The sequence below is a fragment of the Pantherophis guttatus genome, chromosome 3 (genome assembly GCF_059756535.1).
Source record: "Pantherophis guttatus breed Tessera chromosome 3, ASM5975653v1, whole genome shotgun sequence".
NCBI classification, from domain to species: domain Eukaryota; kingdom Metazoa; phylum Chordata; class Lepidosauria; order Squamata; family Colubridae; genus Pantherophis; species Pantherophis guttatus.
Genome location: NC_142065.1, coordinates 180466377 through 180479987, shown reverse-complemented (window position 1 = coordinate 180479987; position 13611 = coordinate 180466377). Strand labels below are relative to the sequence as shown.

Below are 13611 nucleotides of genomic sequence, written 5' to 3'. Positions count from 1 at the left end.
ATCTGAAGTTTTATACTTGATTGTGCAACTCATAGATCCACTGATATAAGTGGAGTTATAAAGTTATAAAGGTTTGCTGGAGAAGACTCTTGCGAGTCCCTTGGACTGCAAGGCGATCAAATCGGTCAGTCCTAGAGGAGATCAACCCTGACTGCTCTTTAGAAGGCCAGATCCTGAAGATGAAACTCAAATATTTTGGTCACCTAATGAGAAGGAAGGACTTACTGGAGAAGAGCCTAATGCTGGGAAAGTCTGAGGGTAAAAGTAGGGGACGACCGAGAATGAGGTAGCTGGATGGGGTCACTGAAGCAATAGGCGTGAGCTTAAATGGACTCCAGAGGATGGTAGAGGACAGGAAGGCCTAGAGGAATGTTGTCCATGGGGTTTCAATGGGTCAGGCATGACTTTGCAACCTACAACAACAACAAATAAAGGTTTCAATTATTAATAAATTTTTATTACCTGGATCTTCAAAGGAAGACACTGACAGATTTGAACAATAAATCAATCTTGATAAAAACAATATATGATAGAAAGAGATGTGGCTGATATATATCATTTTTTAAAAATGCTTTTCCTAATATTTTGGAAATATTCTGATATATAATTAACTTATAACCTAATCAAATATTTTGGAAAAGAAGGACTATGATGGGAAACAAGCCTTTCCTTTCCTGAAACCTCCTAGAGCTAAAGCAAAAAGACACTGATAATCAAGGGTTATTGGGAAGGGTTATTTTCTTGAGAAATTATTTTAGGAGATACTACAGGTAATCCTCAGTTTGTGTTCATTCATTCAGTAACTACTCAAAGATATAGCAGCACTGAAAAAAATTAAGATATGACTGACCCAGGAAGTTCAAGCCATCTAAGCACCCTCATGGTCACATAATCATGATCCAGACATGGGGGTGCCTGGGTCATGATTATGATGCTACAGGGAATTGTGGTCACATGCAACATTGATGAGCTCTGCTGGCTTCCCACAAGCAAAGCCAGTGGGAAAGCCAGCAGGGAAGATTGCAAGTTGCTCTGGTACAGTTGCTCCCACTTTTTCTCCCACCCACAGCATGCACACATGGACACGCACATGCATCCTCCACCAACCCTCCTCTGGCTCCCGTGACTTGTGTGTAGCTGGCACCAGCTCTATCAAGCCTTCCCAGGCCTACACACTCACTCTCACAGCACCCCTACACTCCTTACCTGGGACTCCTGCCTCTCCCTGCTTCCTGTAATCCCACACATTTTGGATTTACAATGGCAATCAGGACTGCCAGGGAGTGCTGTCACTAAGCAATGTGGTCACATGATGTTGTGCTTTATGACTGCATTATTTAGCAACAGCAATCCCAGTCCCAATTGCCATTTAACCAAAGGATTTCCTGTATTCAACTAAAATTCCAAATTTATTTAAAATGCAGATTTGCTGCGTTGGGATGTATTTTAATCTAAGGTGCTTCCAGATAAATCCTTAGTGATGTAGGCTGTACCTTTTTTTTTTTTTTTGGCCTGGAGAATAAAACTGAGCTTTCTCAGTCTCCACACTGGTCTAATGAATCAAGTTTTGATGATGTTGCTCTTGGAAAACATGTACAGATTGTAGTTAGGCCTAAGTATCGCCATTGGACCATTTTGTGGCAGGTAGAATGCTTACAATGTTTAAATGTTTATTTGTTTCAAAGTGCTGGTACTTTTAAGGTAATAAATGGTTAACTCAGTGAGACAGAAAGTAGATCAGAATCTATTGGCAACTTTCTGGGAAATGTAACATCAGGAAGGATTTCAGGCTTGCAATGTTTTAACAACTGCACCTTCTAAAATAGGCTAGCAGAATCAAGAAAGAAGCAATTCAGCAGAAACTAATTTGTGAAATAATTTATGTGGAAACTTTTAGAGTGAGAACAGCATCACTTACAACTGCTTAGCAGCATGTTGTGCAATTCTACATCTGCCTTTTTAAGCCACTTTTGCACCTAACTCAGTGGTCTTATGGACTGAGTAAGTCCCATGTCTATGATCTGTTCATTCCTTCCTGGAACAGAACTTTCTGCCCCACTGGACAATAGTCCTCACTTGTTTTCTGTTCAGTAACTGAGGTCTTATGCCACGTTCCCAAGCCTACCTGAAGGTCCATAAGGAGCCTTGCAGTGTACAGCCATTTCACTTCATCATCTACCTCTGATGATCTTCCCAAGAGAAGTCTTGCTGCTCCAGATGCTAACTGTTCTGTAGTATTATTTCTATAGTTTGCTTTGGTGGTATCATATCTGTTCTGTGCCCAGTCACCCTTTTCTGTTGTTACTGGCATTCACCACCATACCACACATCCATCCATCCATCCATCCATCCATCCATCCATCCATCCATCCATCCTGCTTGCTTGCTTGCTTGCTTGCTTGTTGGTGTTTCGTTTTTCTCAGAACCTTTTACTGTTTTATAAGTTTTATGTTCGGAGGGCTTTGGGTTGCAATTTAGAGCTCATAATGTGGACCTACCGACAATGACATTTCTATTCTTTCATCTAATTTTGTAAGCTTCTTTACATAGTTGTCAAAAAATCTTAAGTCAATTAACAATATAATACCTAGAAATAAGTCCCAGTTAACTCATTGCTATTTGCTCACACCTACTCAACTTGCTCCAGCATTTGTGGGAAGATTTACTTAACAGCATTCTTTTAAGATTATAAGAATTCAGAATTAACTTAGAAATGGACAACTGTAAGCCAAAACAGTGGATTGACTGAAGGTTTAGGAGCATTATTGCTTTAATAACAATGTTTTTTTTAAAATAACTGTTCATAAAATATTAAGAGTTCTTGACCAAATTAGCTTGTTTTATTTCTCCGCCATCGTCTTCTTTTCTTAATGTACTGCATCTTTTAGTTTCTAAGCCTGAAGGCAGGGATTGTGTAGCTTTGATTCTGTACACTGTTCTGAGAGCCTTTAGGCTAAATCTTGAAATAGGCATGTTTTAGCTGAATTAATAAATATAGAAATAACTAAGGAGTGTCCTTTCTGTAGAAAGAATTTGATTAAGCTTCCTTCCAATCTTCAGAATGCGTGCCAGTCGTATAAGATAAATGTCACATATACACAGGAGAACTATTGAGTCACACCTTGGAAAGAAATTGAAAAGTATTGCTATTATAATAAGAACCATGCTCTTAAAATAATTAATGAAGACAGCCACTACATATCAACTGAAAAATATTGTCATTATCATAAGAACCAAACTGAAACCATGTTTTTCTAGAGTAGCCTCTGTATGCAAACTGTTTTTGTAAGGACGACCTGATGTTATTAAATTGTCATTACGATATTCAGTTTCCCACAAAAGAGAACCAAAGGGAAAGAAATTAACAAATTTAAATATGATTTTCTAATTGCTAATTGGCTTAAGGAAAGCTAAAAACCATCAAGCTGATTGGAAACATGCATCTCCAGCCAGATCCAGACATATTTATAATAAGAAGAGGAGCCAAGACAAATAAAAAACGGAATTGTGCATCCTGTTGGCATTGTGTTTTGGCATTGCTATATCTGTACAGAAAACAAGCGATACATGAAATGTGTAAAGACATCTGTTTCATAACCTATGGGGCTTTTCTCGCAGTTATAAAATCTTCTGAGGGAGAGAAATATTTCTATATATCTATGCAGATGCTCTTTTGTTTAAAAAAATCATTCAAAGAGGCTTTGGAAAAAGAATTTGTCCGTGACTGATATTCCCTCTGTCTTCAGTTTAACAAAAATTGACTAGCATCAAGTTATCAAGATTCTGACCCAGTTCATTGCAAATATGCTGAGTTTAAACTCATTGTCTTTGGAACACTTCATGGATATGATTTTCATTCATTCCCTGCTCCCCCCCCCCACAAATATAGTGAAAAGATTTTCAGAAAATCACAGGGGAAGAGTTAAAAGATAGTAAAATGCATTATAAAACTTTAATGTTTTGTTTAATTCTTTCACTCTAGTATTTGATTTTAAGAACCAATCCTCAACTCCCCATTAGATGCACAAAACATCCTGAAGGAAATTTCATATGCTTCTATGATCAAGACTCAGGAATCTCCAGAATCTAATGATCTCGGAATCTAATAACCCTAGCCAACGTGACTTCAGTGGACACCCAGCAATTTATTCCAAATATTTGTGCTCCTCAGAGTCTGCAGTTTTCAAAAAAGAAAGTCTGCAGTTTTTGCTCAGAAAATTTCCTTTTGTTTATTTCTTTATTTGTTTGATTATTTCCTGTGATGCCCCAAGAAATGGTCAAAATGGTCCAGAATTACACATTCCTCTTATAGAAGACAGGTATTATTCAACCTTTCACTACTATGGAGATTTTTTAAAAGATTACCATAGTGATATGTCATATACTGTTAATATACTGAATGAGGGCTAATGCTTTTATGAAGTAGATGTTGTTTTCATGTTTTTTTTTAATAGTTTTTATTGTTAAAATCATGCCACATTATGTCCTAATCTTTCCATGATTAAAAAACAGTACAGTACAAAATGTGTTTTCATTAATGCTCCCTTCCTGGCATTTTAGCACTGTGCTTTCATAGAGATTAAAAGTACTGTAACTAATTCACAGTCATTTCATTATTTTAATAAAGCTCTTTCTTCATCTTGCATCGTTAATCTAGTTAGGACTTATTTAGAAAATAACGTAAGAATTCAAAACCATGTTGTTAATCAGCTGGGACTCTAAGGTAATGCTACTTAGAATAAATATAATTGCCTTCATGCTGAGATTCTGAGAATATTCATTTCTTTTCAGTCCTATTTCAATCAGATCTCTCTAATTTGTATATGTGTATGTGTCTGTAAAGCTCCCTGAATTATAGTATAATGAAAGATGCAATGCAGATGGCACCATTTTGACATATTGATATACTGGTACATTATATATCAGGGGTGTCAAACTCACGACCCGCAGGCCGGATGTGTCCCATGCTGGCCACTCTCACCCCTGGTTTAGCAAAGGGGGGAAGTCCCAATACGTCACGTGACGATGCCGTGACACTGTGATTTTGACACCCCTGTTATATATCATGTGTGTGTACGTGCGCTTATTTTAGTGCAATTTTATTAGTGAAATTTTATTCTGCCATGTAAAGTTTTGTAATAAATATTTTACTACTTTGTTTTAGCAAAGATTTCAGATAGATACATGTGTTTCACCTTTTTATCCTTGGAATTCCTTAAATGGGAACTAGTGCTCTTATTCAAAAGAATTACTTGGTTTTGTTGTACTATTTTCTTCAAAGAAATAGAGATACATATTGTGGGTAAAGAAAGAAACAGAGGTTCCCATGAATGAATTCTTCAAACTGCGTGAGAAACTAGGTTGATATTTCATTAAAGAGTTACAAAATTGCTGAACAAAATCAAAAATACTTAAATGAAGTGACAATGAAACTGTTTTATGTTAATTCCCTTTTTTTAAAAAAAATGTATTCACTGTCATCATTTGTGACAGTAACACCAGAAAGAACTGTGAGAATATTTAAGAAAAGTTCTCTCCAAGAAGTTATCAGCCTATTGAAAAGTTTTATTTACCAAACCTATGCCATGTTCTTGCTTCAGAAAGCTCAGAGTGACATTCAAATGATTTCCAGATGGTCTTTTTTCAAGAAACCTTAAAACATAATGCTTATTTTCATCACCATCTTCCAGAGTTACTGTTCTGCTAGGACATTAATAAAATAGGGAATCTCACAATCTTATTTTTGCTTCCATCTATCTAGGAAAGTGATCACTATTATATAAGGTGATAAAGATTTAGCTTCTGATTTAAAGTATATAATGATGAAACCCCAAGTGGTTGATCAGATGCCAGAATGATATTCATATATAATAGAAACATGTCAGATTAATGAGTAGCTAATAGAATAATGGAAATATGAAAATACTTTTTTTCCTGTATATTCTTAGAGGAAGATACTTCAACTGGTACCAGCGTTTAATTTATTTTAATTAATTATTAAATTTACATGCTGCCAATATAAACAAAATTATTCAAGCATAGGATATGATAAGATAATTGGATTTTATTCCTGCTTTTTTTGAATCTGTATGGCCAGGCAGATATTTTTAGAAAGTGGGCAACACACAAGAAAGCAAGAAATGAATGAGAATTTTCAGTTAATATGTAGTGGTTGTCTTAGCTCATTTAATCAGAACCATTTACCACATGATCTCACCAGCATAGTATCTGAACATAAATATTATTGTTCAACTTTAAAAAGTCTCCCCTTGAGGTGACCTTTGAATCTCATGTGCCATTTGCTAATAAAAATGTCTTGAAGATGTGCAAACCTGGACTTTACTGCTGTTGTTAATGTATTAATCTTTCAGAAGTGTCAAGCATCTGGGAGAAAATTTAGACAATAAACAGACTAACTGAAGCACAATTGCTCAGGACTGCAAAGATTCAAAGGCCATCATCTAGGAACATCCCAGCACCCATGACTGTCACTACATCCTTATAAACGTGACATCAGGCAATATGATGTGTAAGTAGAAAGGAATAAAATCAATTATTAATACTATTATTTCAGTCTTATGTGGAGACAGTACCATAATATTCATGGTACTGTTTATGAGCAAGAGGAAAAGAAAGAAAATATTGACTTTTTTTCCTAGCCACACAGAAAAAAAAAATTAATTATTTAGGCTGCTCCAGAAATATTGAAAATCTAATCCAATAACTGGAGTCCTTAAAAAGCAAGTAATTAACAGTTTACCCAGAAGGGTATATGAAGTTAAGTTTACAGTTAAATCCAACTCAGGGAAAATTAGAAGTCAACAATGAATTAAGTTTACTTTTTTGTAATGTAGAACAAATTCAGCTTATCTCCTCAAAAAAGTAAATGTTAATATTTTCAAATTAATCAAGGGTAGTGCTATGATAATTTTAGTTGTTGTCTTCATATAGTTTGTTTTTATGTCATCATTATACATTGTTCCCACTATTACATTATAGTTGTTTCAAACAATATATTTGCTTATATATTAATGATTAGTTCCAACATATTTCAGGTGAAAACTGTGGTGCTTTTAAATTTCTTTTTGTGTTTATTGACTGATGAAACATTTGTCTCCTCAATTCTGTTCTCCATTGTGTGAAACACTTTTTTTACTTTGTTCTGTGTTTTTATTTGCCCCACCATTGTATCAACTGAGTGTTTTTAGTCACTGCATTCTGATCCATATCCAATGCAGTAAAATCTCATCAATTCATTATAGAGCAATTGTGTCTCTCTTTCTTGACTTGTAAATGACTGAAATCAGATTTGTTATATATCACCTGCTATTAATAGCAAGAACTCAATTACACTGTACTTTCCATCCTGCAGCTGTCTGCAATGAAAGGGATGTCTTCTCATATTCTGGAGTCCTATTTTTTATATGTTCAAAAACTGTTTTAAAAATTAGCAAGAAAAATGTGGATAGGCACATTTGCTAAACAAAAAACCCCCAGTAAAATCTAATATATAATAAGAATTTTCATGAACATAAGCTATCTGCAAGGGGTAAGGTTAGATGTCAAAAAGTCAAGATGGCATCCATATACATGCCATCAAAGCTCCATTTATTACATGTATTGTACAGGGCTGTTGAGATGAGTGACCATATAAATTAGAAATAAAAAAAATAATCAATCAATCAATTAATCAATCTAGGACTTTAATATCATGAACAATCATCTTGAATTTTGAACACAGAATATGCACAGATAGAAGTGATGCCTTGTATGCTGTTGTGCTTGAATAACTCCTTCAAAGGTCAGTGTAGCAATGTAACTCCTATAAAATTTATCCAGTCATTAACTATACTATTTTGCATGGGGAAACGTAGGGATTCCTTGTATAAGGAATCATGCATTTTAGGCATTTTAGTGTCATTTTGGAAGTATGGGAAAGATCACTTCATTAAAAAGAGATAAAAAAGATATACCATCTTTCAAGGGAGATTAACAAGGTCAAAATGGCAGGTGTGGCCAGGAATTGAAACTCTTTTTGTATACAGGTAAAAAGTGGTGGAGCTTTGTTTATCAGATCATGCCCAATATTGAAGTCTGAAGCACACACGCCTATGGTTTGCCCTGCTATCCAGCTGCAAGGCTTTGAGTATAATTCAGCATGTTAAAAACATCTGTACTAATATTTTTAAGGCTATTAAAAATGGCAATTTATGTTGAAGATGAATTTCATTGGACGCATGGAAATAAAGACTCAGCAGTCGGAACCAGCACTAAGCTGAATTTTCAGTGGCTAAGAAGATAGGTCTCAAATGTCCTGGCTTTCCCCATGCCAGTCTGAAACAAGAGATTCAAATGGATGCAACTTCCAAGTACCTGTGGGTCATAGAAACTAACTGCGCTTTGTATCAAGTTCTTTATCTCCCACAGCAAAATAGACATTGCTAGGAGATTGTATTCCTCCTCCACCTCCACTTGTGGCAATGTACCTGGCCCAAAATCATCTCCAAATATAAGCAAATGTTCACTCACATGATAAATTGATGTGAATGTGGGTGTGTCCATCCATATTAATCATATATTTTATTTTAAAATTTAGATCATAAAGCAACCTACTGTCTCCCAGTTGCTGAGAAGAAATTATTTTAAATATAGTTACTTTACAAATTAAAATTTTAATTTGGTAGATAATATCAAAATATCTACAACAGTCAAGTTTACCACATCCTAAAAACTCCTCTATCATCTTGCTCAATGTCTCATTTTCCAAAAGCCAACAGGCTTTCCTACATGTGATCCTAACGAACAGAGATTTCACTCAAGAGGCAAAGACAGCATGAACATTGGGAGGAAGTGACTTTGTCATCTTGGGTCAAATGCTGCTGAAATTAAAATTGGAATCTAGTTATTTTATGCACATAACATTTCTGAATATCCAAGTTCAACAACCGTAAAGAAATACTGATTCCATGGACAGAAATTCTGAGGTCAAAGGAAATTCTGAGGTCAAAGGAAATGTGAATACAGGAGGGTTGGGAACTTTTAAAAAATAAGATACTGGAAGTACAATTGCATATCATTCTTACAAGGAAAAGTGCAGCTAGGAGTCAGTTTAGGAAACCATTCGAGTATTGTTTTCCTTCCTTCCTTCCTTCCTTCCTTCCTTCCTTCCTTCCTTCCTTCCTTCCTTCCTTCCTTCCTTCCTATTTTGAATGAATTAAGAATTAAAGGGAACATGTATAAGATATGGGAAATAGGCATGATCACCAAGGAATTGTACAAATAAGTAGTAATATCGGTAAAAAGTAACTTGGGCTAAAGCACGTAGAGAATTCAAAGGAAGCTAAAAGCAACAAAATGGACTTCCTGACTATGTAGGAGAGAAAAGGAAGACTATGTAAAAGGAGAGAAAAGGAAGTCGTAACCCTCTTCCTAGGATAGCAATAATAAGAAAATAATAAGAAAAAATACCTATTTTGCTCCAGTCTTCTCCTCCAAAGAGAATTGTATTATCCCAAAGCTTACAGTATATGTGTTTAATCCATTGCTGTGTGTAGAGTAGATACAAGGTTTCTTCATCTCTTCAATCAGTTCATGAGGGCTTGAATCATTTTAATATATATCCCAAATTATAAAACTTCTGGACAAAATATGTTTACATATTTCCCATTCATCATTATGGATTTGTACTAAAGATAGTATTAGGAAATGTCGCATGCTGATTATTATAATATTTTGTGTTATACATATATACCTATGCCTATACATACATACATATATACATACATACATATAGTACATACATACATACATACATACATACATATATATACGTACACATACATACCAGTGGTGGGTTTCAAAACATTTTACTACCGGTTCTGTGGGCATGGCTTGGTGAGCATGGTTTGGTGGGCATGGCAGGGGAAGGATACTGTAAAATCTCCATTTTCTCCCAATCATCTGGGACTTGGGAGGCAGAGAATAGATTGGGGCGGGGCCAGTCAGAATTTTTACTACCGGTTCTCCGAACTACTCAAAGTTTCCACTGCCGGTTCTCCAGAACTGGTCAGAACCTGCTGAAATCCACCTCTGATACATACGCACGCACGCACACACACTTGTACTGAATTTACATACTAAGCCTAAACTAAAGAGGTACGTGATGCTTAGCTTAGATGCCACTAACTGGATAGAGTACACATGCATGAATATTTTCATGCATGTGTACTTTATATGCATATAAATTGGACTAATAAAATAAAATTTATTCTGCTCCAGCGTTAGATGACCACTAGAAATATAGATGTGGGCAAGTGTGGTAAATGTTGCCTGACAAGGCAATACTTCTTACTCAGAGAAGGAAACTACAAAGCCAAGTTCTTTAGAAACCAAGATCTCAGTGAGAATGCTATCCATGGACCCACAAATTGAATACAAAAACTCTACTTGAAGATGGATGTTGTCTAACCTTCCATTTCTTAAAGTGGCCAGCTGAACGAGTCTGGGAATCCCACCCTTAGGACAGAAGGGCAATAGCTTGTCCAAGGCTGTTCCTTAGCAACCAGAAAGTCAATGGCAAAGCACACTGACAGGATGCTGAATATGCATTTCTCCCACAGGACTGCAGCTTGTTTCAGCCTTTGCTATGGCAGTGCATCTCCAGAAATCCTCTTTGTTGTAGGTTCTTTCTTTGCTGACTCAGAATGTCAAACCCAAGTAATTTAAAACCAAAGCATAAATTTGAAAAAACAGATTTTTTAAATGTAGAAGGTGTTAAGAATATATAATATAATCATTTCTTTTGGCTGCTTTATTAAAGTCTTGGAATTGTTTATTTGTGACTTGTGTTATGCTCTATTAAGAATTCATAGTTATTCATACCACATGGACAGAGCTGGTTCTAAAACAGCTAGCTCATCTTTTTCATCAAATATTTTATACATGACAATATGTTAATATTAAGAAAAGCATGGACACATTAAAAAAAATCCTTTGATTGTTAGCAGCTCTGTATAATTAACCAAAATGTATTCACAATACACCCTTGGAAACTTTTTTGGAGTAAGATAACATCTTTGAGCCAGTTACAAGAAAAATTAACTTCACTATCATTTGAGATTCATGAAAATTAGAGACATCTGTGGGTGGGTTAAAAAATTAAGATGGCGACTTTGTGATCAAAGCAGCCATCTTGACATTTAGAGTCCCTGAATGGAAACACTAAGGAATGGGGAGAACAACAGTACTTGATCATTCTCTTTAATAGACAATCACTAGTCTTTCTCACAGATACAAAAACATTATGTAAACTTTTGTTTACTTTATAGACAGAAAAACATTACTCGATTTTTAAAAAAATAATAATCAATGCTTTAGTGAATGATTTGGTCCATCATTCTGCATCCCAGAATAGTCGTCTCTTCCTTCTAAGGATGTCTAAAATAGGACAATGGGATACAAACTCCTCTCCTCCCTGATGTAGCTGATTTTAATGTATGCTGCCTGTAAATCAGAACATAACCATCAAAACAAGGTGCTATATAGGCTTTTTTCTATGAATTTGCCTGATTCACTTTTAAAACTAACTGAATTACTCACATCCTAATCTCCCTGCATTTTACTTCAATGTGAGTATAACATTGCTGGAGAAGTGTTTTTTTTTAAACCTTTCTTCACCTCTATTAGCCTCCTGTCTAATCTAAAAAACCTCTCAGATTTTGTATATTTTTTTCATTATAACTCTTGATTATTTTAATTGTCCCTTCTTGTATTTTTTCCAGCTTAAAATATACTTTTGAAGACGTATGACCATTTATGATATTCATAAATATTCTTTTGAAGAAGTATGACCATTTATGATATTCATAATTGGTGGCTTAAAATTAATTTCTCAAAGACACCCAAAGCAAATCAACATTTAGCAGGTGGGCATTTTGAAAAAGGCATATCAGTCATACATCATCAGTTCTAAGAGTTGCAGTACAATGGGTCAATTTATTCTTTTAATATCTAAGCTATGAAATCAAGGTCTGAAGTCAATATACTGGTCAAACGGGCATATTCCTGGGCAACCAAAACATCAATAATAAATGACTGAGTAATATTGATCAATAGTTAATACCATATGATTGGTAAAGGAGTAACATATGAAATGAGTCAGCCATAATTTAAAACAAAAAAATATACCGGTAGCAATTTTAAAATTCTATTGGGAACCTCAGTAGGTGAGTTTTCCTGGCTGAACTTCTGTAAGCTTAGAAGCTAAACAGATTTAGATGTTTGGAGTCTTGGACTCGCAACTTCTAGTCAAAGAGCAGGTAATGGTTGTGGCCAAGTGGGATTTTGCACTGCTTTAGTTGGCATGCCAGTTGTGCCTATTCCAGAATTGTGTACCTATTCCTGAATTGTGAAACCGCTTAGATAGTCAATTATGCCTTAGTTACTGCACAGTTCAATTATTGCAGTGTTCTATATGGACCTGCTCTTGAAAATCATTTAGAGGCTAAAATTAGTCCAGAATAAAGTATTGTAGGCAGTATTAACCATATGATACTACTGCCCATGAGCTGTTACTGGTGAGCTTCCAGGTACAATTCAAGGATTGGTTATTACTAGAAAGTTCTTCATGGCATAGTGCCAGATAGTTGAGGGACAACCTGTCTCCTATACTTTCTGTCTTGTTAAGATCAGGCTGAGTCAATTTGCTTTGAATCCCTTCAATCAAACAATGGGGGTTGGGATTGGAAAGGAGAGCTTCTTTGTGATTCTTTTGTTCTTTGAAATGGTAACCCCTCAAAAATCCATGTAGCTCCCATGCCAGTGATGTCCCAAAGGTTTTGGGGTGGATTTAAAAATATGACTGTCCTGTCAGACATTGGGGTTGGGTGTTTGTGGAACCTTGTCCATGCTGGGTTTTTTAAAAAATCTTTGGTATATGGATGTCTGGACCCTTAAGATTGTCTCTCTAATGTATTTCTGTTTTTAAAGTGTAAACCATAATTCTGGAGTTGGACAGTCTCAATCTTAACAACACCAACGATACCACCAGCTTGCAATCCTGTGCAGCACATGGTGGCTATTATTGTCCACTGCAAAATCTGGGTGGTAATTCTGGCAGAAGGGAGGGAGAGAAAAGGAGAGAGAAAGAGCAATAATGATGCCCCATTTATCTATGTTTTATTATTTAAAAGGGGAATGCTTTAAGAATAACCAAACATCCTTTTTAATACCTGACATTAAATAGTTTTGTTCCCATAGGCTCTCTCACAAATGCTAACTTCAGCCTGTGATTTATATAAAACTTTCCTTTCCCTTAATTTCACCTACAAAAGCTTCATTCTTCCTGTATGAACCTGCTTTGTCAGTATTTGCTCTGATTTATGGAAGATTTCAACCAAACAAAATAACTATCCTTTTTCTTTTCATTAGAGCTAATCCCCAGAAAGACACTTTCATCTGCCGATTAGTCATGCCCCTGCAAGCCTCAATAACCCGAGGGTAAGTTATTGATGTGTTAAAGATGTAATCGCAAAGGCTCAAGGCAGCCAAAGAAATCTCACTTTTTTTATCTAACCATGGCATCATTTTGAGTCATTTTAACCCTGATAGGCG

The 13611-nt window shown here is 35.6% G+C and overlaps 1 long non-coding RNA gene across 1 annotated transcript in view; it reads left to right on the top strand.

Annotated features, from left to right (window-relative positions):
- The first annotated feature begins 6394 nt into the window (after positions 1-6394).
- LOC117672892 (uncharacterized) overlaps positions 6395-13611 on the top strand; it is a 32675-nt gene continuing 25458 nt past the window's right edge. Inside the window, exons 1-2 of the long non-coding RNA XR_015733398.1 lie at positions 6395-6529; positions 13429-13497. This is a non-coding gene — a long non-coding RNA (uncharacterized LOC117672892). The remainder of the gene's footprint in view (positions 6530-13428; positions 13498-13611) is intronic.